The 26,010-nt window shown below is 42.3% G+C and overlaps 1 protein-coding gene across 1 annotated transcript in view; it reads left to right on the top strand.

The window, feature by feature from the left end:
- Nucleotides 1-3,061: 3,061 nt before the first annotated feature.
- The window catches only part of DMBX1 (diencephalon/mesencephalon homeobox 1), a 32,901-nt gene continuing 9,952 nt past the window's right edge, over nt 3,062-26,010 (top strand). The window contains exon 1 of the mRNA XM_089518645.1: nt 3,062-3,151. The gene's annotated coding sequence lies outside the window, so the exon portion shown is untranslated. The remainder of the gene's footprint in view (nt 3,152-26,010) is intronic.

Here is a 26,010-nt window from a genome sequence, read left to right as displayed (position 1 = left end):
GCAGAGGGAGAGGGAGAGAAAAGGTTTATAAACCAGGTTTATAAGGGAAAGGAAAAAGAGCGTCACAGAAATTAAAGGGATTTCTTTTCCCCAAAAAAGAAGAAATCCTGTCCTCCACCAACGTGCCACTCCTTTTAATCCCTCGGATTATGGAGGGATCCAATCTTAATCCCAGGCTAACGCCTTCCCGCACATCGCGGCAAGGGGTCAAACCGGGAGGAGGTCACCTTTTGTCCACACGAGCCTAGCAGAGACAGAAGTGCAACGGAAACTACCAAAGATGCATCCGCACGGTAGCAATAATCCGGTTTGACGCCACTTGAGCTGCCATGGAATTCTGGAAAGTGTCGTTTGCTGCGGCACCAAAGGTGCGGATGTAGCCTAGAACCTTAAATGACTTTCCATAGTCTCTTTCCAATAACCATATAGATTTGCGATGGAGTGGAGTGTTGCAACTATAGGTCTACTCCGATGCATTCCCAGACAATTAAGTCTAGGACAAGTTTAAACCTGGGGTGTATGTCAGGGGGGGAGGCGGATTAAGAGTATATAAAACAAAGTACCAGAGTTTTACATTTCTGAAAAGCATGGCACCAGCGCTAGACTGATATTAAATCCGCAAAGGGGCTCAGATAGATAGATAGATAGATAGATAGATAGATAGATAGATAGATAGGCCTGTTACAGACTGCCAAAATAAAGCTGCTTCGGGTCTCTTTAGAGGTATGCTGTTTAAATGATGCATGCATCCTAAGAATCCGGAAGCTGCACCAAAGCTGCACTCCAGTCCTTAGGAATGGAGTGTGGCTTTGGCGCGACCTCCGGACTCTTAGGACCCATGCATCATTTAAACAGCATACCTCCAAAGAGACCCAAAGCAGCTTTATTGTGGCAGTCTGTAACAGGCCATAGATAGATAGGATGGACAGGCTGACAGACAGATACATAGATAGATAGTGGAATGGATGGATGGATGGATGGATGGATGGATGGATGGATGGATATCTAGCTAGCTAGATAGGTAGGTAGCCTTCAATACCTTTCCATAGACTGCAGAAAACCCTTCTGCAGAAACTTGCCGACAAACCCCTATGATAGGATAGCCTTAGGGTCGCCATAAGTCAAATGTAACTTGGAGACACCAACAGCAACAGGTGGATGGATGGATGGATAAATATATAGACAGAGAGAGAGAAATAGACATGAGAGTTGCATTCTGTTCAGAGAGAAGTAGACCGGTGTGTAAATTGTGCTTTCAGACACCAGGGATTTGGGGTGTGGAGCGTGTCCAAAGGAGGGCAACTAAAATGGTAAAGGGTCTGGAAACCATGCCCTATGAGGAGAGACTTGGGCCTGTTACAGACTGCCAAAATAAAGCTGCTTCAGGTCTCTTTGGAGGTATGCTGTTTAAATGATGCATGCGTCCTAAAGAATCCAGAAGCTGCACCAAAGCTGCACTCCAGTGCTTAGGAATGGAGTGTGGCTTTGGTGCGACCTCCGGACTCTTAGGACCCATGCGTCATTTAAATAGCATACCTCCAAAGAGACCCGAAGCAGCTTTATTTTGGCAGTCTGTAACAGGCCTTGGAGAGCTGTTTAGTCTGGAGAAGAGAAGGTTAAGAGGTGATATGATAACCCTGTTTAAATATTTGAAGGGATGTCATATTGAGGAGGGAGCAATCTTGTTTTCTGCTGCTCCAGAGAACAGGACCCGGAATAATGGATGCAAGCTACAGGAAAAAAGATTCCACCTCAACGTTAGGAGGAACTACTGACAGTAAGGGCAGTTCGACATCTGTCGGGGATGCTTTGATTGAGATTTCCTGCATGGCAGAATGGGGTTGGACTGGGTGGCCCTTGTGTTCTCTTCCAACTCTACGATTCTATGACTCTTCTTCCCTTCCATGGAGTACTAAACTACAGTAGTTGCGCTGATCCTTCTGAAGATCCGAGTGAAGGCAAGAGAAGGAAGTGAGGATTGTTTTTCAAAACGCTCAGGCCTTTTGCAACCTTGGGTTTAAATGAACCTGGACGCTCAATAGAGACTCAAAGCGTGTTCAAGCACGAAGGTGTCTCTGCTCTGGGCCCCACAACACACTCTAACTCCCAGAATTCCATAGCCTTGAGCCAGGGCACTTAAAGCGGTGCCAAATCGGGTTATTTCTCCAGTGTGTATGCAGCCCCAGAGGCCTTTTCCAAGAGAGGTGGCCCAGGACCCCCGCGATGTGGGGTCAGGAAAACCCCTTCGGAGGGGGGTCGAAATTGGGGAAGCTTGGGAAGGAGCCCTCTTTGTGGGAGTGTGTGTGACATAAAACAGTGCCTATCTTTCTAAAGAGAATGTTGTTTGACTCTGGAGACCGAAGTCTCGGCCATGGAAAGTCACTGGGTGCCCTTGGGCGAGTTACACTCTCTCAGCCCTGTGAGGGGAAGGCCAGGGCCAACCTTTTCTGAAGAAAGTGGCCCCCGAAACCCCTTTTGGGAAAGGGCTTGAAGGCACCCACCACACACACACACACACACACACACACACACACACACTTTCCCAGAAGACCAAGAAGAGGCCAACATGGGAGCCCTTAAGTCTCCTCAGTTTCCAGCTGGGCTTCCCCTCTGCCTTCCTTTCTCCCGCCAGCCCTGACCTGCCAATGAGAGACTTGGACACCTGACTGGGCTCAATATCAAGAAAGGTAGAAGCAAAGGTCCCCTCCCCTGAAAGAGACCCAATAGGAGGAGGAGGAAGAGGAGGAGGGGAAGGTCGCGGCGTGATTGACAGGCGGCAGGGCCAATGGCAGCGTGGCTGGGGGGAGAGCCTGGCTCGGTGGGAAGCGCCTTTTAAAACTCCTCCCTGCCTCCTCCTCCCCCAGTTCTGTGGCAGCTGGGAAGAGAGTGGGGCGGGGGTCGGAGGTGGCCGCAGGGAGGCCGAGCTTGGCTCCCCATTCCTCGCTGCGAGGGGACTTTGGCGCCTCTTTTCCCTCCCCTGCTGCCCTCAGAGGCCTACTCCCCCCAAGGCGACCCCTTCCCTCGGCCTCAGCTGGAAAGGTAGCCTCCCCTCCGACCTCTTTGGCCCAAACTTCTGACAGGAACAAGCCGCCCAGCGACCCCAAACTTTGCCCAGAAAGAAGGCGCCCAGGGAGAGGAGCAGCGGAGGAAGGTGAGGAGGAGGAAGAGGGGTGTCTTCCCTTTGGGTTGCTCTTGGGGTGGGGAAAGGGCTCCCACAACGCCCTCCGCGGTGAAAGCGGGTCAGTCCCGCAGTGCGGATGCAATTTCACCTTAATTTGATCATGCTTGCTGTCTCGTAATGGTGTAGGTTTGTTTTAAGGAAGGGGAATAATGGGGTTTATTTGATTACGTTATATGTTTTTTTTAATTGAAGTAAGCCGCCTCCATCTAATGGACGAAATAAATTTTCATATGATGATGATGATGATGATGATGATGATTAATTGCTTGCTCCTCCGGAAAGTTTCCAGACTTGCTACGTAACGCTGGCGCCTCCGCGTCCTTTCCGACATTGGCGGAGGGGTTTCCTTGGCAAGGGTTCTTCAGCTGCTGTTTGCCGTCCTCTGAGGCTGAGAGAGTGTGACTCGCCCCCAAGTCACCCAATGCCTATGAAAGAGTCGAGCCCCGCTGTAGGCCGACGCTGAAGCCGATGACTCTTTCGCTTGCTGAGTCTCCGCTGTAGTACATAGAAATATATTAATGCCGTTTGATCCCTGCTTGAACAGCCTTGGCTCCATGGCTACGGCATCCTGGGATCTGTAGTTTGGCGAGGGCCCGGGTTCCCTGGGGGGAGCTTGGGAAACTACAAATCCCAGTCTGCAAAGGCATCTTGCCGCACCTTTGGAAGAGAGAAGGTGAGAGCATGAGTTTTTCCTAGTCTTGAGCCTCCGTCCTCAGAGGCATTATAGCAAACTCCAGGTTTCAAAGTGGCGTCAGACTAAACGATTTCTATCGTGTAGACGCAGGGATGAGGCAGCCTTTCCGATTCGGCCGTGACTCTTCCAGCCAGACTGCTTTCTTTCGTTCTTTCCCCCTGTGCTCCCTTCTTTCTGGCTTGGTTCCGTTTGGAAAACATTAGTTCTCTCTCTAAATGTTGTTTTCCGTCCCCTTTCCCCCTCTTTACTGAAAAGGAGGCAAATCCAAAAGAAGAGATCATTTTTAGCAGATGGGTTCCAGGGATAGAAATAAAATCAAATTAAATCCCGGATTTAATAGATTTGATTCGATAGATTTGAAAGATGTTACTTTTAATGTATGTTTTTCCTCTCCTTTAGCGAGGCGGCGACGAGGTTTTAAATAATCATGTTCGATCCCCAAACTTGTTTGCACTGGGGAAATAATCCGTTTTGACCCCGCTTTAAGTTCCATGGCTCCATGCTATGGAATTGTGGGAATTGACGTTTGTTTGTGGTACAAAGATGGGTCAAATCGGATTATTCCTCCATTGTGGATCAAGCTACAGAAGCGTTATGAAGGGAAAGTGGAGGAGGACGTCCAAGTTTGGTCTCGGGGCTTTTTTGTGATCATTTTAACAAAATGTATCTTTCTTTATTTCCTCTTAAAATGCTCTCGCCCTCCGTCTGCTCCGCGCATCCCAAATCGCTGGCCGGAGGGGCCTCCGTGGTTTCCCTATTCAGGCATCGAGATGGTAAATTTCACCCCTATTTCCATAATGATGTTTTAATAAGCTAAACAGCCCCAGGAGCCTCCAGGCGGAGAGGGAAAGAGGGGCCGGGGAAAGCACCGGGATGAGATTTCAAGCCAAAGACAATATTCCCCCAGCAGCTGAAGGCCAGGAGAGTTCACTTTTGGGGTCTCCTTATCCCAGGGAAAGAGAATTGAAAGCCCTGGGGACCGCGGCTGCAAAGGTGAGAGGCACGACTAAATGCCCTCGAGGGACCCTTCCCCGGCCCTGAATGTCAATCCGTTTAAAGCGCTCTTTGGGGGCCGAGCAACCTCCCTATGGCCCCCAAAACGCACTGCAGAAATAATCCAGTTTGAGACTGCTTTAACTGCCCTGGCCCAGTGTTAGGAAATCCTGCGGATTGTAGTTTACTGTGGCACTAGATCTCTCTGACAGAGAAGGCTAACATGTCTCGCAATGTCCCAGGATTTCCTAGCACTGAGCCAGGGAGGTTAAAGCAGTCTCAAACTGGATTACTTCTGCAGTGTGATTTGGACCTATAAAGAACAATTTGTTCTGGAAAGCTTCTTTTTTATATATATTTTAGGATGTGGGTCCTTCATAAAGGTAGAAACCTGCGCACCAGGTAATTTATGAATGCGATCGTTGCGCTGAGTTTATATGTGGCTAAAATAAATCCGAATACTGGATTCATTTGGCTTGGAGGTGGCACGCAGGTTTGTTGACAGCTTCTTCCTCGCTCTCAGGAATTTGGGCTGTCACTTATTGCCGTTTTGGAAACCTAGCAGTCCTGCTCCCAAAGTACCAGACTCGGTGGGAGCTCCGCTCTGGGCCCCACAACAAACTCCAACTCCCAGAATTCCATAGCCTTGAGCCAGGAAAGTGTTAAAGCGGGGCCAAACCGGGTTATTTCTCCAGTGTGGATGCAGCCTGGCCAGTTGCTGCTCCTAACCGGAGTAGACACATGGAATAAATTCCTGAATCAATGAATGAATGATAAAGGATGACTTAAGTAAATCCCGTTGGTTCGATGGGTCTACTCTGGTTGAGACTATCTGAACACACTCGGTTCGGAAATCCATGGTCCAAAACACCCTGCAGAAATAATCCAGTTTGACACCATTTTAACTACCATGGCTCAGTGCTATGGAGTTCTGGGAAGTGTAGTTTGCTGTGACACCAGAGCTCTCTGACAGAGAAGGCTAAATGTCTCACAAAAATACAGTTTCTAGAATTCCGTAGCACTGAGCCGTGGCTGTTAAAGTGGTGTCCAACTGGATTATTTCTGCAGTGCCAATGCAGCCATAGGGTTATTAAAAAAGCTGCTTGTAATCAGAACTTTGTTATTCTTCGAACAGTTGAGAGAAGTTGCGTTTTCAAGCAACTTCAGATATAAAAACGACAACGGGGCTTTCAAATATAAAGGCGTCCTGGTTTGTCCATCACTGGTTTATCCAGTGGCTCAACAAGTAGTTTAGGCTCGGCGATTCGTTTCTTTCCCCGATTAGTTAAAGCAATGCCCCGAGGAAGATTTGGGAGAAAGTTTGGAAATAGTTTTCAAGTGCGTGGGGGGACCCCCCAAAAGTTAGAAAAATGCAGAAAAACATGCATAAACACAAACACATTTATTGAATGTAAATGTGGCAGCCTGATGTAGTAGTTTGAGGGTTGGACTATGACTGGAAACTAGGGTTTGAATCCTGGCTCGGCCATAGGAACCCACTGGATGACTTTGGGCAAGTCACACTCTCTCAGCCTCAGAGGATGGCCATGGCAAACCACACACACACACACTGAAGAAGCTTGCCAAGAAAACTCCAGGATAGGTTCACTTTAGGATTACCATAAGTCGGAAACGACTTGGAAGCACACAACAACGAACAATTTACCTGAGAGTAAGCCCTTTGGTTGCTTTGAGACTACTGTATTTTTACACGGTTCTCAAAACTCGGTCTGTTCCCAGCTCAGCCACCCCCAAAACGAAGCAAGCCCTGCAGACTTCAGCAGGAGTTTGTTTTCCCAGAAAATAGGTGTTAGGATCGCATCCTAAGCATCGGAAGACCTTTCTTTTCCATTGACTAATTGTGGAATGCAGGAGAATATATATATATATATATATATATATATATATATATGCACAGAAATATATCTTTTCCTGCATTCCACAATTAGTCAATGAAAAAGAAAGGTCTTCCGATGCTTAGGATGCGATCCTGATACACACACACAATATATATATAAATGCTCAACAGCTGTAGCGATTTCTTTTTTCTTCTTACGAATATAGTTGACTTTTACACTAACTGTGATACCTTTAAGACCTCCCAAACGAAAAAAAGGGAAGGTTGTGATATCATTATTTGGAGATCGAGGGGGAAAGGTTTGTCCCTAGCCCACTTAAGCCGAAGCATTTGATTACAAACCGATTTCATTGTTGTTCCGTAGTTTTATAGGACACAATTCTAATCCCGAACCCGGAGTTTTGTTTGTTTAAGTGTGTGTGTGTGTGTGTGTGTATTAGTATGTGTCAGGATACTATATGTATTAGATTGGGTTTTTTCAGTAAGATTATTTGTGTAAAGTGAGCGTCTCTGTCGTGAACTTTTCGCGCCGCCCTTCTCCCCGATCTTCATTCAACAGGATACATTTTTAAAATCCCTTCTTTCATTTCGTTTAGATGTGAAATGTGAAATGTGCGGAAATAACTCTCCTACCCATTTTTCTATCGGGTTTGTCCTCCCTTTCCCCGAAGCTGTGGTTTTTTTGGTCTTTACCGCATCCTTCACAATCTTCCAGTTGAGGTTTACAGCCGAAGTTCTGTAAACTTGGAAGGAAACGTGGTTGTTATTTCCTTTGCAAGGGGCCAGGTCCAAAAATAACAGGCCCTCTTCTCCTCCTTAAAAGCTCTTTCTTAGCGGGATGCAGAGGCAACGACCTTTAAAAAAACACCATTATTTTCGAACAACCTGGTTATTCTTCCTCACCTTAACACGGGAAAAAAACAAAACCCTATTCCTGAGAAACCCTATGGAAGTCGACTAGAAAAGCAGAGGTTGAGGGCAAATCCCCAATCGCGATTAGGAACCTCCATCGCAGTGGTTCCTAATCTTGGGTCTTCCAGCTGTTTTGGACGTTAGCTCCCAGAAGCCTCAGCCATCGCGGCCGATGGTCAAGGATTCTGGGAGTTAAAGTCCAAAACACTTGGAAGACCAGAGTTTGGGAATCACTCTCAAACCTATGCGATTCGCCTCCTCTTTCTCTACAGGTTTTTATTTATCCATTCGCCGAAGAATCCTGTGCGTCTCGAAAGCTTGCCTTGAAGTCAGCGGGCTTCTTTTTTTTCTGGGTAAGTTAGGTGTAGGACTTAAAATCCTTAGAGAGTAGGACTTTAAAAGCCTCTACAGGACCCTTGGGCTGCAGCTCAAGTTTTTAAAAGTTTGCGGTGCGTGTATGTGTGCTTTTTGAACAAGATTTTGAAAAGCGAGAGAAAAAAACCTGGTGGAGTATCATGCTAACCCGCGCACATAGTTCCCATTTCTTTGAGTGGGATGAGCAGTTTCACAACGCCTCGGTCCACACCATTTATCCGTAGGGCGCTTTCGTTCCGCTTTAATTGTCTGCTCCATTTATTTTGTCCCCGGGACTTCCCCGCTGTTCCTGTCACTTCGTCCCAGCTGCTCCGGTAACGACACCAGGACCCCTTCCTTGAGCTTTTACGCCGCATGTGTGTGTGAGTGTGTGTGTGTGTATATGTGGGTCACCCCACTCCCTTTGGGTTCCGCTCGGTTGGCTCTTCAAATTTTCCATGTAAATGACAGTAATAAATATCTAATCATGTCCCGCAGCTAAAGGCGGCTTTCTCAGCAGCCCTCATTAAAGAAACATCAAGCTGAGGAAAGGGGGGAAATAGTGTTTTCCCTTTTTGTTCCTCCCCCCCCCTCGCCTATCCTCCAGACATCGTCTGCATACACATTGGAGAAATAACCCGGTTTGGTACCGCTTTAACTCTTTCTGGCTCAAGGCTATGGAATTCTGGGAGTTGGAGTTTGTCGTGGGGCCCAGAGCGGAGCGGAAGTCCAAAGGCTTTTTCAAATAATAATAATAATAATAATAATAATTTATTATTTCATTTTTATGCCTCCTTTCTCCCTAAAAGACGGCTCACGAGATTAAAAAACACTTTAAAAACATTTTTGGGGGGGTGAGGGGAAAACATTTAAAATAACCTAGTTAAACCAATATAAAATTAAGATTAAAACATACAAAAGTTTTAAAAAAATAACATGAATCCTCCTCCTCATCATCACTATCCGATGCCAAATCTCGAAATGACAGGAAGAAATTAACTGTGTTTTGGTTCAACTGTAGGTTTTAGAGTTACTAGGAACTCTTAGCCAACTTGCTATAATCCTTCAGACACCAAGAAAAAGAGAGAGAGAGAGAGAGAGAGAGATCCATGTAAGATGGACTCAGCACTGGGCATTATATATCCACAACAGAAAATATAAGAATTTCGAAGTTCTTTTATCTGGAAAGTGAAGCAAAAGATCCAACACTAATTCATATTTCTTACTGTCTTTATAAAGCTGTTTTTCCTCCCATTACTTTGTTGAAATAAATAGCAGCCGAACAACAAAAGGGAGATGTTAATAATAATATAAGAGAAAGTAAAAGATCGAATATGACTTAAGCAATAAAAAGGCAAGTAGGGGCTGCTTTTGGACCAACCAAATCCGCCCGCCTTCCTCTCCTGTGCCAGATCCACTGAGGGAGAGATGCTTAAGATGAATATTTGCAATACAGCTATTCAGCTGCTCTTGCTTTTAAGATCCTGACGGGAAATCTTTCTCCCGTGGGGTTATTTAGTCTTTCTGGAGAGAACTGACTTAGGGCCCTTAGTGGCCTGACTCCCAAACAATTAAACTGAACCCACAAAGTGCTCTTTAATGCCATCGGGAGAAGCGGGGCTGAAATTAAAGCATACGAATTTGATATTGTTCTCCTAAAGCTAAACAAATGGAGTGATTACATTCGCTCCAAACGCATCAGTCACGCTACATTAAGCAGCGGAGAGCTAATTATCCCAATTAGGAGGCTGATTTATAATTAATGGCTTGGACCAAGTGATAATTGGATGTTAATGGATAACAGTTTTGTCTGGAAGTAGCCCCTGGCTTCCCTCAAGGCAAGCCCAGCTCTTTCCCCCTTTCCCTTTGCTCAGAGGGATTGGCCCTGCTGCCATTGGAAGCAGCGAAAATAGTAAACGGTGGGAAAGGAGATGCGTATTTGGTTTTTAGTCAGTTTGGGCAAAGTTAAGGAGAGCTGGTGAATGGATAAGATTGGAAATTGATTATTCTAGTTGTACAAAATCCCTGGATGGGAATGGACTATTGCTTTTTTAGTTTAATATATAGTCCAGTTGTTTGTTTGTTGTTGCTATGTGCCTTTAAGTCACCTAACGTGACCCTTTTCCTGGAGGTTTCTTGGCAAGATTTGTGGGGGTTTGCCATTAACTTCCTCTGAGGCTGAGAGGGTGTGACTTTACCAAGGAAAGTTTTCTCTGGGTTTTTTGGGCAATGTGGCCATGTTCTAGAAGAGTTTATTCCTGACGTTTTGCCAGCATCTGTGGCTGACATCTTCTCTAAAACGTCAGGGATAAACTCTTCTAGAACATGGCCACATCGCCCCCCAAAACCTACAGAAAACTATGGATGCCACCGGCCATGGAAGCCTTCGACTTCACCTTGCCAAGGAAGTTTCCATTGGCCATACTCACTCAAACCACTACACCACACTGGCTCCTTCCAGCTGTTGTTGATGTGTGGCTGCTAGTCATTTTCCGACTTATGGCAACTCCAAGGTGTGACTCTTATCACGGGGTTTTCCTGGCCAAATTTGTTCACAAGGGGTCCGTGTGTTGCCTTCCTCTGAGGCTGAGAGACTGTGACTTGCCCAAGGTCTCCAGTGGTGTCCATGGCTGAGCAGGGATTTGAACCCTGATCTTTAGGGTTCTAGTCTAATATCCGAACCACTACACCATTCAGGCTCTCACTATACCCTTTCAATATTTTTTTTTTATCCTTTTCCTTCATTGTATGTCTAAAGTAGCAGTCCTGTACTGAATTACTTTGTAATCCTTTCCTTCTTTTTCCCTTTTCTACTTGAACTAAGAGGATGCCTTTCAACTTAAAAATAAAATCTTCCAAAGCAGCTTTTGCAGTGAGATGAAAACTATTAACACACAAGTATGGCTTTATGAAACAATAACATTTGAAACAAACAAACAAACTGACACAATTAACAAGTTAAAAGTTAAAAGCCAACCAGTTAAATGTCTGGGGCTTGCTTCTTCTGAAGTGGTATGGAAAGGGGATTGTAAAACTTACTGAATTAAGAGTTTGTGTTGGGACACAGCAGTTTCTAGCGGTTCTCAAGAAAATGATAATTCCAACAGTTTGCCTGCCTGCCTACCTATCTGCCCATTCTTTGCTAACCCAGAACTGGTTTTCACAGTCTTGCTGGTGTATTCAAGTGTTTGAAACTGGGACTCTTTTATTACTGGTGGCAGTGGGTGAGGGAAGGGGAGAGCAATGGGGACAGATAGTGGTGGTGTCTATGGAGCAGTGAACATTTCGCTAGGTTTTGTACCCACATCTATAGGTGTTATACAAGGTACTGAGTCTATTGGTGCAAGGATAGTGCCTTTCAGGTTTGGACAAAACCCCAGAACAGATTCCCTGCACCACTGCTGTTGAGACCCCATCCTCCTCTGGGAATAAAGTGTGATGAGAAAGTCAGCACAGGTATAGCCATAGCATCAGAACTGGAGCAGAAAAAAAGAAAGAGGACAGGAATTGGCTTTTTAAAATACACAGTCCAGGCATTTTGTGCTTTCCTATTATACTACTAGACGGTCAGTGCAGTGGTGTGGCTTGAGCACTGGACTATGATGCTGGAGATCAGAGTTCAAATTCTGGCTCGGCCATGTAAACCCACTGGGTGACCTTGGCCAAGTCACACACTCTCCGCCTCAGAGGATGGCAATGGCAAACCACCTCTGATAAAACTTGCCAAGAAAACCTCATGATAGGCTTGCCATAAGTTGGAAAGGACTTGAAGGCACACAACAACAACAACAACAACAACACATTATATTACTCTAAGCATCTTTCTCAGGCTGCAGGGTGAGGAGGGAAGTGCAGAATCAAAGGTAAATGAAGACAGGAATTGATATCTGAATGGTGCAGCAAGACTTTTTCAAGCATTGGCAGGACTGGGGGGGGGGGGCTTTTAAACTGTGCTTCAGGCAGCAAAGTATTTTGATATGGCACTGATAAATCTCCTTTCAAATAAAAGAATGGCTCTCCCTGCTTCTTTTTGCTGAACCTTGGACAGTATGGCATAATACTCCCATTTGGCAAGAACTCCTTCTTCCACATTAAAAAAAAAATACCCTAAGTATTAAATGTATGCCACAAACAGGTAAAAAGACCCCTACATAGGTGTTGGAAGGCAACTCTAACTATCCCCAGACTATGTTGTCCATTGGACCACAATATCTGGGAATAATGGGTTATCAGCCAACTCCTATGGAGGGGCTCAAATTGGAGAAGGCTTAGATCAGAGTTGGGAATCACGTCACTCTCCAGATATGATTGGACTGCATGTCCCATCAGCCCTAGGCAGCATAGCCAATGGTGAGAATTGCTCAGGGATGTAGTTCAACAGTATAGTTTTCAGGGCCACATGAATTCCACTTCTGGGTTAGATAGAGTCTTGCTTATTTACATATGTGCCTTTACAATGAAAAGGATAACAATTACATCCAATGACATTACGGTTTACACATCTTTGAGTGGCAGAATGTAGCTGAATGAAACCTTGACCGGCTGTAGATTATGAGATGACAGTCTTGGCAGGATTTCTTGTTGATCATAATATTACATTTTTGCACAAAGAGATTGACTTACATTTAGTGTACCTTGTGGGATTCATACAGATGAAGTCATGTGACACAAGAAAAAATCCAAGATCATACAATAGTTAGAATTCTGGATTGGAAGCTGGAAGAACCTGATTCTAAGAGAGATATCTGTCAGATTGATCCAACTCAATATAGTTATTGTGAGGAGAAAGTTGAGAGGAGGAGAAGACCCATATGTATTGCCTTGAGTATATGTAAGGGGATACACACATACACACACACACACACATTTACTTTGTTATTATGCATCATATGGTGACCCTAAGGTGACCCTGTCTCAAGGATTTTGTTTGGCAAGAAGGGGGCTTGCCTTTGCCTTCCTCTGAGCCTGAGAAAGTCTGACTTGCCCATGGTCACCCAGTGGGTTTACTACTTTCTATAAAATATTTGGGTGTTACGTTTTGGAGTATTGTTGTTTATTTCTATGCTGCCTTTCAGCCATGGGGGTTGGGGATGAAAACAGTGGTGGCTCATTAATCTCTAATGACCTCTCATCTTTAAAATGAACTAAGCAATTCAAAACCTCAACACATCCTTCCCCTGCCTAGAGAGAAAAGTCTCCCCAAAATGTCAGTAGTAAGTAACCTCACATAGGGCTGTTGCCTCTTAGGCAAACAACTAAAGGGGGGCACTGTCCAGATACCAGCTCCTTATATAAAAGTCTCTGCTGGGCTGGAACAGAGCCAGAAGGCAGAAAAATTACCTTTTGCCTGTGGGCAGAGCAGTTGGAGAGGTGCCCCCAGATTTTTCCAAAGAGAAGTGTCCCTTCTCATGTTGAGGTATGAGTGTGGTTGAGAAAGGCAACATGTGCGTCTGCTTTGGCATGTAAATGAATGTCTACTAATCTCTGACTGCCTCTGATAACTTGCCTTTAGAGTAGTGTAAAAATATTCCAGAAAATCTAGTCTCCTTCTGGGCTTTGTTTACTCAGACATTTGTGAAAGTGCCATCACAAGTTCCACAAACTGCAAATTCACACATAGAAACATGGGCAGGAAAGCAAATATTGCTCAATTCTGAATGGCCAGATGACAGTATGCTAAGGTAAATACTGAGGTTCATGTATAGAAGTAATTCCATTATATAGGAAAATACACAATGCTGTATACAAGATGTATTTGCCTAGTCTTATGTATTATTATTATTATTATTATTATTATTATTATTATTACATGTGCGTATGTGCCCTCAAGTTGTCTGTCAGCTTACGGCAACCCCATGAATTTCATAGGGTTTTCTTAAGCAAGGACTACCCAGAAGTGGTTTTGCCAATTTCTTCCTACAGCACCTGTATTCTTGCACACAATTTATCAATTTCTGATTGTGCGCTTTATAGCATATTTTGTGGTGGTGTATGCAGCTGTTGTCCTTTGAGTGTGAGTTGGCATATATGAATGTAGTCACACAATGCCAGTATCATGTAAGAAGATGCAGTTACTGCCTGACAGAGCAAGCTTCTGTCCACTTTGCATACTGTTATACTTATCTGTCACAATATTAGTTTCCCATGCTTACTTGCTGTACCCAGAAGCGATTTCAAAAGAAGGATCCTTCTGGGTAAGAAGAAGTGGACAGTGGCAGGAGAATCCTGGAGCATTTTTTACTCTTTCTTTCTTTCTTTCTTTCTTTCTTTTCTTTTCTTTTCTTTCTTTTATTTCTTTTTACTTTCTTTTTCCTTTTTAACATGGCATTGGTCTCTGTAGCCTGTGGATAACTGTAATGGGTTTTGTCCCTAGAGTCATCAATCTCTCGTAAACACCAAGCACATCATAACAAAAGCCTGAAAAACAAATTCAACAGTGTCCAAACCAAAATGACGACTTCTGGCTATAGTAGCTCCACACGTTCTGTGAGAGTCAGGATCAAATTGATCAAACACGAACAAGCAGCAAACAAGCAAATGTATCTGCATGAACATGACTGCTGGAGGAAAGTTCCAGATGAGTTGCCTGAAGTTAAGTCCCCAAAGCTGTGTGCAAAGAAACATAACCACACATGGCTAAACTTTAGCTATTTATCATTCAGTTAGTTGCTCTTTGTGTTGCTTACTAGGCTTTGCAAGCAAATGGTGTTCTTTTAAAAACTGTAATGGACTATGTTGCTAATATATATAAGGACAACAAAGCACAAACATTAATAATATATGCCTTCTGTTCATGGGCCTCCTTTTCAAAGGTGTCTCCTGAATTTCACTTGTTTAGCAAATCTATCAGTCTTTAGGTTTTATTTTTGTTTGCTTTTTTCTTTTTAAAGGGAGCAAACTCACAGTTTTGTAGCTCTTAAAATTCCAGATCTTATGGTTCCAATATTAATATGAACATATGGTAAAAATTAATAAAAAGAAAAAAAGAATATATCAATTATTTTTGAAGAGGGATTCTGAAGTATTGAAAATATTTTAATCAATGTGTAGCTTCCTTTTTTACAGCTGAATTGCATTTTCTTTCTTTTTAAGGCTTATTTGATAATTAAAGAAAAATATAATATTTTAAATAGCCAACAGCCTGACCCAAAACTCTGTTTTTGGGTTGTTTTTTTAAAGCATGGACTTAATAGCTGATTTACATCAACTTGAGTGACTAGGGTTAGATTTAAAGCACATGAAAAGGGCTCCACATATGTAATTAATATAAAATGTCACTATTTCATGGTGCTCCCCCATCATGCAGAAGCAGATACATGTATGAGTGTTTATTACATGTTGCTGTGTGCCTTCAAGTAATTTCTGACTTATAGTGGCCCTAAGGTGAACCTATCATGGGGTTTTCTTGGCAAGTTTCTTCAGAGGGAGTTTGCCATTGCTATCCTCTGATGCTGAGAGTGTGTGACTTGCCCAAGGTCAGCCAATGTGTTTACATAGCTGAGCTGGGATTCAAACTCTGGTGCCCAGAGTAATAATCCAATGCTTAAACCACTAGTGGTTCTCTATGGTGCTTATATCATATGATTATAGCAAAATGCTTCTGATTCACCAGTATATAAGGAAGTGCTGGTCACCAGCTCAGCGGATGATGGAAAGAGGTATGTTTCTATAATAGCATGGCATTGCATATGCTCCTTTTTAGTACAGACTGATATATTTTACTCTCCTAAAGACACATTGTGACTTAGGCTGCATCTGCACTGCAGAAAAAATCCAGTTTGACACCCCTTAATCTGCCATGGCTCAATGCTATGGAATTCTGAGAACTGTAGTTTTGTGAGACTTTTAGTCTTCTCTGTCAGAGCTCTAGTACCACAACAAACTACAATTCCCAGAATTCCATAGCACTGAGCCATGGCAGTTAAAGTGGTGTCAAACTGGATTATTTATGCAGTGTGGATGCAGCCTTGTTGTTTCTGGAACAATGTTGCTCTAAGTATACTCTAAATATGCTTTTTGTTAAAAGATATAGCTAATAGGAGTGTTTTGAGCATTAAGCGATAACTCTGGAAACCAGGGTTCAGGTCATGCCATGAAAACCCACTCTATGACCTTGGGCTAGTTACATTCTCTCACTGGAAGACAACGCCAATCCCTCTCTGAACAAATGTTGCCAAGAAAATGAAGAAACTGGTTCACCTTAGAGCCATCATAAGAAATGTCTTATTAATTCATATGTTTAAAGGTACACAATACAACAATTCTGGTTGAGGATATTCAGAGCTGTAGTCTAATGCATTTGGAAGACCAAGTTGGGGGTAGATGTTAAGCACTTTGTCATTTTAGATCCCAGACACTTGATTTAATTGAATTTTGTGAACCAAGATGTAAAAAATGAAAAATAGTAACCCCGATTCTGTGTGTGCCTTGTTAATAGGTTCTAGGAGACCATGTTTACAGCAAAATAGTTGCAGAAGCATCTAGTCACAATGTATGAGGATAAGAGCCACTTTAATTTGCAAGAATAACATTGAAGCATCTAGTCACAATGTATAAGGATAAGAGCCACATTAATTTGCAAGAATAACACTGAGCTTCCTTAGTGTGGAACATAAATATTTTATAACCACAAGGAAGCAAACACTTTAAAACTGAAGTGGGTAAAATTAGTGTCAGAGGCAGTATAGCAAACAAGTATATACTGGCAGAGAAGGTATCATTTTCATCTGAAATTGCTGCATTGCTGATAAGTATACAGTGATAACAACACACAGTTTGCTTCTGTCTAATTAGCATTCTGTATAAGGGAATCAAAATGATGATGTCTTATTAATTCATATTTTCAGTTCCTTGCTTCTAGGTATTACTTTTTTCCATAAGTTAACTGAGTAGACCTACTGTTTGGCCATATAGGTGTATCTAGGCATAACCAGGCTTTTGTTGCACAGCCAGGAAAAACACATAGCACAGTGAGGTACTGGATATCTTCTTGCTCAGTGCCTGAAAACCTATTTACACCAGTACAATGCAGTGGCTTAGTGGTGAAGGTGCCAATTCTGGTTATCGTAAGGTCAGAAGGTTGGCAGTTTGATGCCCAAGTGCCACATTCGGTAAGGTCACGACCACCAGAGTAGTCCTTGGACAATGCCAGCTCTTTGGCTTCGTAACGGAGATGAGTACCAACCCCTGCAGTTGGTTATGACTAAATATTCATGTCAAGGGAAAAGCTTTACCTTTATCTTTAATGTCCAATTACACCAGTATAAGTCACCAAAAAGATTCCAGTGCCTGTCCATGGCCCTGAGATACACCTTGTTGTCTTTTTCTACATACTGAGATGAGACTATAATCAAGTTTTAATGGGAACTGTTGAGAAATAAATTGAAATGGGGCAGATTTGAGACAGCCCAATAACTAATCTTCTGAAGATGTTGCAATAATTATATTAATGTATTACTATTATTAATAATTTTATCCCAGTTTTCCCTCAATGATGAGACTCAAGATGACTAATGGCATATTTAAAACAATACAGACTTAAAAGTTATAAAATATTCAATGAAAGTAAAAATATAAACATTATTTATAAAACAATTAAATAATTTATAAAGTTAAAAACATTAAACATTAAAATTCATTAAAAGAGTACATACAAATTTTAAAACAGCTCCACACAGCATTAAAAGCCCATTCCAGTCATTAAAAGCCTCATGGCATAAAACTGTCTTGTTGACAGAAGAAAAGCAAGGATAGGGCCATCCTGGCCTCCATAGGAAGGGAGTTCCAAAGTCTGGGAGCAGGCACCAGGGAGGCACTTGTTCCTATCAAATGAGCCTGAGAAAGTAATGGGACAGAGAGAAGGGCCATTCCAGAAGATCTTAGAACTTTATTGTCTCATAAAGGGAGCTATGGCCCTTCAAATAGCCTGAACACAAGCCATAAGGGGCTTTATAGGTCAAAAACAGCACTTTGAATTATGCCTGGAAATAGACCATCAAGCAGTAGAGCTGTTGCAACAAGGGAGTTGTGTGTTCCCTGTAGCCAGCTCCAGTTAACAATCTGGCTGCTGATCTTTGGATCAAGTAAAGTTTCGGAGCACTTTGCTAAAAACAGATGCATGTAGAGTGCATTACACTATTCCAACTGAGATGTAACCAAAGCATGTACCACCGTGGTCACATCTGATTCCACCAGGAATGGGTATAATTGGCACACTAACTTTAACTGTGAAAATTCATTCTTGCTCACCGCTGATACCTGGACCTCCAGGAGCAGGACTGAATCCAGGAGTAACTCCCAAACCACGAATCTGTGTTTTCAGTCAAGAGTGTAACCCAACCTAAAACATGCTGAATCCTTATTCCTAGACGGGTTTTTCAACTGACAAGGAGTACCTCTGTCTTGTCTGGATTAAACTTAAGTTTCTTTGCCATCAGTCCATTATAGCTGCCAGGCACCAGTTTAGCACAGAAACACCTTCCTTGGAATTAGGTGGAAAGGAATAATATAGCTGCGCATCATCAGCATACGGATGGTGCCTGACCCCAAACCTCCAGGCAACTTCTCCTAGCTGTTTCAAGTATATGTTAAGTAGCATAGGGGACAAGATGGAACTCTGGGAACCCATCCCAGAGAGGCAACTCAGAAGGGTACCATAGTTTATTAGAGTAGCTAGTTCACTTCTGCTGCTGAGTGTGGCTAGTTCATCTCAAATCTTTTATATACCATTCAGTCTGTGGAGGCTGGAGACTCCAATTTTGGTAGGGTGGTAAAGCCACAGCTCCTCTAAGGTTTGAATAAAAACCTGGAAGAGCTTCACAGCATTGCTGGCACCAGATCTGTCAATCCCCAATGCTCTGAGTGTCTGTTTCTCAGTGGTAATACTTCTGAGAAGACATCCATACAATTGGGCTATAAAACACTGGAACTGCCATCATGTCAATGCCACTGTAATTAGAAAATACCACTCTAAAAGTAATGTGTCTCACCTTTTGCAAGCTTTTACACTGACACAAGCAGAAATGTTTGAGACGTGAAACTTATGTTAGATCAATCCTTGCTGCCTCAGATGTTGTCAAATTGAAGTGACAGTCATATGAAACACTTAAAAAAAACTTTCCTGAATAATTTCAAAATTAAAGTAATAAATAATTAAAACCATTAGAATAAAATATCAACAAAAATCAGGATACAATATCAATAAAATCTGTACATAAATGTATGCCTATCTACATTTCATTCATAGTGCTTTTATGCTGGAGAACATTTAGAGTTGAATCCTCTCAAAAGCAAAAGAACAGTAAATATACACAATGAGTTTTAAACGCATTTCAGACTAATTTTCCATTGCAAAGTTATTTAGATATTTTCAAGGAAATCTTTTGTGCCATGATTTATTAAGCATATAGAGTCAACATGTTTTTGAATGTATCCATGAGGAAAATGGCAATAAATTCATATCTTCATCAATTATAAAAAAGAGAAATTTGTACTAATTTGTCTACTTGCTCTGCCCTTCCTATTGTTTACACTCTGATTTAATTAAATATCGTTAGTTGCCATATCTCAAATGGGATATTGTGTTTTCATGTCAGTTGACTAAGAAGTTTATCACATGGCTTAAAAACCCAACTTACCCCTGCCATGTTGAAGCCTCTTTCAGGATAAAGTAAGGTATTATCACATGCAAAATGCTGCCAATTCTGCTGCCTAGCTGAATCCTAGCTAACTTCCAATGAGAAGCCGTGCTCAGCCAGTCACTTTTCAAAACCGGGAAGCTCTGGCTTTGCAAATCGGCTGGCTGAGCACAGCTTCTAGTCAGAAGTTAGCCGGGAATTGCCAGGCGGCAGCATTAGTGGCATTTTGTGTGTGATAATACCTGACTTTATCCTGAAAGAGACCTAAATGTGGCAGGGGTAAATCAGTTTACTCCTATTAAGCCATGCAATCAAATCCTAACTAGGATTCTAAACCAGCTTCTGATTGTTTTTAAGATCCTGAGGTTAATGATATTAAACTATACTACCTGCTAATTTTAGTTTAATTAAACTATGAGGTAATTACCAAACAGGGTCAACCCTGATAATAGGCAGATCAGTTCTTAATTTTCCTCCTAAGCCACCTTGTCATTTCTTTTTAATCAAGGGTAGAATGCCACTTAGCCTCTCTCTCCCTCTCTCGCCCCAAAACTGGCTTGCTGTCCTCAGGTGTGGCAGAAAAATGTCTTGGGCCACCCTTGGCATCAACAACGGGAGGAGAGAAGGGAACTGGAGGAATGGGACAAGGAAGGAACATACAGTCTCAATACTTGCTTCTGTCTTGCTAGTCTAGTTTGGCCAGCTATGACTTGAGCTTCTGAATCGACCCACAATATATGCTGTTTTGCTTGTTACTGATATTGAAGGGAGGGATGAAGGCTAGAATGAAGGAATAATGACTAGTTTTTCTTCAGTACAGTGCTCCCTTTGTTTTAGTGGGGGGTCTATTCTGGACCCCCCCTCCCCACATAAATGAAAAAAAAAACATGTTTTTTTACTTGAATGGAGGCACGCGCCTGCGATGGCATATGGTTATGCACTGTGGGAGCGAGCCTCATTTTAACTCCCTCCGTTCAGCCCCCACAGATATTCAAGGGGCGCAGATCCGAAGTTCATGAAAACAAAGGGAGTACTGTACATTGTAGGGATACTGTAAGCAGCACCTAGGTAGAAAAGGGGCATCACACTTGTCACAAAGAACTTGCAATATAAGTTCTTTCTTCAGTGGTTGTGTAAGTGTGTGTTGTTTGCCTTCAAGTCATTTCTGACTTATGGTGACCCTATGGCAAAACTCTCACAGGACTGTTGAAACTTATTGGCAAGTTTCTTCAGAGGTGGTTTGTCATTGCCATCCTCTGAGGCTGAGAGACTGTGATGTGTCCAAGGTCATCCAATAGGTTTTCATGTCTGAGTGGAGTCCAACGCTCAAACCTCTATACCATGCTGGCATTTGTGAGGAGATAAATCTGATGGCTTGACTCCTATGATAAAGGAGTGACCATGTACCATATTTGCAATACTAAAGCCAGGCCCGAAGAGAGGTTCAAAATAAAACAGGTCAAGATCATCTTCTTTCTCTAACTGGAATTAAACTGTAACCACTCTTGGACTCTCCATGACCTTGTCCAAATAGGAGAAATAATAAATGATTGATGGTTATCATTGTTAGTCCCAAGAATAGTAAACTCACTGAATAAATGGAAACATGGTAAGTCAATATATATATAACTTGTATTGATTCGATTGATCTACTTTAGCTGTAACTAATAATAAGATTCAGATCAATCACTCCAATATCTTCAAAGAGGGTTTTAAAAGAAATGTTGAAACAATAATTCCTTTCAAAGCAGCTGTCACTGCCCCTTTTACCAAGGAGGCATTGACTACCTCTTGGCAGTGGCATTCCCACACTGGGTGTCCCCAGGTGTAGAGGGCAAGACTAGCAGGGGGTGGGACTTCCAGTGGATGGGAGGTCTGGGATGTCATGTGCTCCCTCTCCCCATGCTGCCCCCCGTGCATGCTGGTCTGCTTCTGGAGACAGAACATGTAGTGGGTGGTCCTCATTCTTGGGACAAAGCAGCTTGCGCATGAGGCATGGAGCGGCACATGTAGGACAGAACAGCATGTGTGGGTAGCAGAGTATGTGCATGAGGAAGGAGCATGGGGGATGGTGGGGGAACTGACTGCATGTTAACCCTCCTCCTGGAGTGTTACCTGGTGCTGTCTGAGCCCCCTCACCCCCTCCCATGACACTACTATCTCTTGGAACAGCTTATCTGAATCACCTATTCACTGATTCCCCAATGTTAATAAAAATAATGACCCAAGAACAGATTGTCTGCCATATCCCCTTCAAATGTTTTGTCCAGATTCTCAGGCCACATTCATTGAAATGAGCACAATTACTGTCAACTCTGACTGACCATGGCTCCCTGCCGGAGCACTGCAATTCAGCCCACCATGTGGTTGTGTAGACAGCATGATGTCGGCTTGGGGGCAGCATTGGGTCATGCATCATCTAAACACCACACCCCCATGCTGCCCCCAAGCTGACGTATTGTGCTGGACTATTTTGCCTCATAGTTTACTTCCTAGCTCACTTAAAGACACACCCTTGATTATCTAACTGCACTCATCCAAAGGATTGATCTCTGTTCTGGGTCATCCCAGCCAATGATGGTCAGTAGGCCTAGAACATAAATGCCCTGATACAGAAACAGTGTGTGTGTGTGTGTGTGTGTGTGTGTGTGTGTGTGTGTGTGTGAAATCTCTCCTATCCTGTGGAAAACCCAGGAAACCAGAACTTTCTTAACCAGAAGGTTGCAGTTTTCTGACATATAGTCATCTCCACACCTCCAACTATTCTGCAGGGTCTCTGCAGTGGCATCTTTAGGACCTATGGCCAAGATGTTAAACACAAAACCGTGTTCATCTCCCAATTGCTGGATATTCCTTATCATCACAGCATTAATCCTAACCTCATGAAAGTTTAAATGTAAGTGCTTTGTTTTCTGTTAACTTCTCTTTTACAAATGTTCCTCAGTCTCCAAAATCTTCAGCAAAGGGCACATTGGAGCTACAACTGTTATTAATAGGAGAGGGTGAAGGTCAATCCCCTGTTGTATCAAGGACAACTTAAGATGTGCTCTATTCACTGCACAATGTTAATTTATATCATATACCACCTAATCAAACTCCACTGCTTATTCTCCGATTGGCTGCAGCATTACCAATGCCCTCCAGCCACCAAATGACATAAAAGATGCATTTGCAGATTTTGAAAATTAAAGCCATCTATACAGCCAGTGGGGAAGATCAGCTTATTTGGTTGCTTAATGAAATATAAAGATTATTTTAACCAATGTAAGCACAATTCGACAGCTTGCAAAACACTGCTGCAGCTTGACAAATGGCCTCTACCACTTACAGTATCAAAGAAAACTGCTGCATACTGTCTTTTAAATATTTAATTTATTCTACTTGGAATGTGCAGGGAAGTGAATGGGAAGTTAACTGTATCTGAGTGTGATTCTTTTAGCTGCTATACCCCCCAACAAACCAGTGGAAATCTGCCATATTCCTTCTCAGCAGAAGTGCTATTAAGAGAAGGAACTTCATGAGTTTTCAAAGTGTATTTCTTAAACATATGCAGAGAGAATAAATACATGATGTCCTTCTTCTGGTTTTTTAGTCAGGAAATATGCATGTGCTCATGTACGTTTGGTAAAGGCCTACTTTACTTCAGTGCCAAGGGATGACTCCCCTGTTAATGGTGTGGTGAATCAGCTCTAAGCAAATTATCCAAGGTGCTGAAACTATGGGGAGATTCAGCACCTTGGATAGGTCCTTTAAAATCCATGTGGAAATGCTAAAATACCCTTAGGCCTGTTACAGACAGCCAAAATAAAGCTGCTTTGAGTCACAGTGGAGGTATGGTGTTTCAATGATGCATGCGTCCTAAGAGTCCAGAAGTTGCGCCAAAGCCATGCTCCAGCCCTTCAGGACTGGAGTGTGGCTTTGGTGTGGCTTCTGGACTCTTAAGACGCATGCATCATTGAAACACCATACCTCCACTGTGACTCGAAGCAGCTTTATTTTGGCTGTCTGTAACAGGCCCTAAATTCTGAAATAGAGTCACCATCCTAATGACCTGTAAGTCAGCAGATGCTGCTGCTTTACTGAGGACAGTCCCCTGTTTGTAGCGCTGTCAGAGGACAATCTTCTGATTGCATCTTCTCTTTGAAATGCTGCAAAGGCATCAGATCCTGTATGATCTTGGAAGCTAAGCAGCGTCAGCCCTGTTTGGTACTTGGATGAGAGATCACCAATGAATACCAGGTGCTGCAGGCTGTATTTCAGAGGAAGGAATTGGCAAAACCATCTCTGTTTATTCCTAGGAAATTCATAGGGTTGCCATAAGTAGATAGATAACCTCAGGGTATATACACACATAATCCAAGTCCAGTTTAAAGATAGAAACATAAAAAGGGGCAGCAAGCGCTCTGAAGCTGATTATGAAAAGTTAATAAAACAGTGAAAACTGTTAGTGTTTAAAGTATTACTATCAGATTCTTATTGTTTTTGTGTAACAGATGTTGCGTTTATTCCCAAACTTGTATGTATATTGGATAGAATTAGCATAGGGAAACTTTATGAACATTGTTGTGATCTTCTGTTGTCTATTTGAAGATGCATTTCCTCTTTTTGTCAACATACAACTGGAAGTAAGATATATAACTTCTTTGGGAAACCAGTTCCACTCAGTATGTAGAGAGATCTTGTAGCAGCTTTGAGACTAACTGAAATCTGTTACAAGATCTCCCTACATACTGATTCTACAGACTAACATGGCTATATCTATGAACAGTTCCACTCAGAAATATTTCAAAATTGTGACATATTTTCCAATTTTGTATTTGAAAGTTATTCAATTTTCTCATGCTGCCTATGGGAAGATGTTTTTATTTCAACAGTCACATTTCTCCTGCAAGAATAGGAACCTTGTTCTGCCAAAGAAAGAAAGTATATCTTGTTTGGCAAGATATTTTCCAGTAAATTCATGTGCTTTTAAAGCATTTTTAAAAATAATTTTCTAGTGGCAGGGCAAGCCACCAGTCCTGTCTCTGCTGTCTTACGCCTTCCTTTTTCAGACAATTTGTTTGTGTTCTGCAAGATAACCATATTACAGTTTTGTGTAATTTTAGTTTGCTTTGTTTTCAGTGGATTTATCTTGTGTTGACTACTTTTCCCTTACATTTGCCTTCCTTTCCCCCTTTCCTGTCTTCTGAAGCCTTGCGTTGTTTTTCCTCCATCACATCCAAAATTTCTTCATCTCTGATCTGCTTATTAAAGAAAATAAATCTGGATTTGGGCCACGTCCCCTTTCCATTCCTGTACCACATGTATCATAGTAAGAACCAATCTGGTGGGATATAAATGTGCTGTCAATATTTCAGTAACTTGAAACTTCAGATGGGCATTAAGAAAGAATGGCCAGCATCTTCTATCAGTCTATATGACATATCTTTACATATCATTAGCTATGTAGCTAAGAAACCCTGTTAGTGAATTGCAAAGAACTGGACACCAGCAATTGTATATTGGAAAGTGCTGATGTACATCAGCCTTGATGTGACTTGGTCCTGTTGCACGTAAGTCCTATTGCACATCAGCTCCTTGCTGAATCTGAAATCTGCTTGGGATGCACATGAATCATTATATGAGTGATCTAGGACAATTCATAACCTCTCAGCAAGGACAAACTTCCTTTGGATAAATCTTGACAAGAAAACCCCAGGATAGGTTGACTTGAAGGCACATAACAACAGCAGTTTTTTCATTTTATCAGTGATTTGTGATTGTAAATGTTCTGTGTCAATAGATAATTGTTATTCTCTTGAGTGGACTGTCTATTTTATTTCATATGGATGGGACCCAAAGCAAATATTGTAGTAAGTTACGGTCTTGCTCAGAATAGTAAATTCTCCTTGGCCTTCCCCCAGTTTTCCATCAGTCCACATTTCACACCAGATGAGCATGTTAAATCTTAACTGATCTCTCCCTATGGTGTAAACTTTTGCAAAATCTGTTTTTTCTCTAAAACTGTTAATAATTTCCCTCTTGTGTATGGATCATTCTGATTTAACTACATAAGGACCATAAGATCATTAAGACTCCTTTCTTTCCACAGGGTATGTTTATAACCATCTTACTCTTAATGATGTGTGTGTGTGTGTAAATTTTCATTTCTTTACAAGAGTTCTTCAAAAGCTGAAACTTCCTAATGTAAAAGTAGAAGAGACAATAAAGACAGGCCTGTGACAAAACACAATACTGGGAATAACATTCTGATAGTTAAAATCTAAATGGAATAAACAAAACAAAAATGAATAGAGATCTTTATTTACAACAAAGCTTTAGCATTTTAGCATTATACAGATGGGATATTCTACTACAGGCTGAGTCTTCCTAATCCAGAATT

This window comes from Sceloporus occidentalis, unplaced genomic scaffold, assembly GCF_023333645.1.
Source record: "Sceloporus occidentalis isolate IW3139 unplaced genomic scaffold, rSceOcc1.0.p SCAF_3, whole genome shotgun sequence".
Classification (NCBI taxonomy): Eukaryota; Metazoa; Chordata; class Lepidosauria; order Squamata; family Phrynosomatidae; genus Sceloporus; species Sceloporus occidentalis.
Note: the sequence above shows the minus strand (reverse complement) of the source record. Positions and strands in the feature narration are given on the sequence as shown.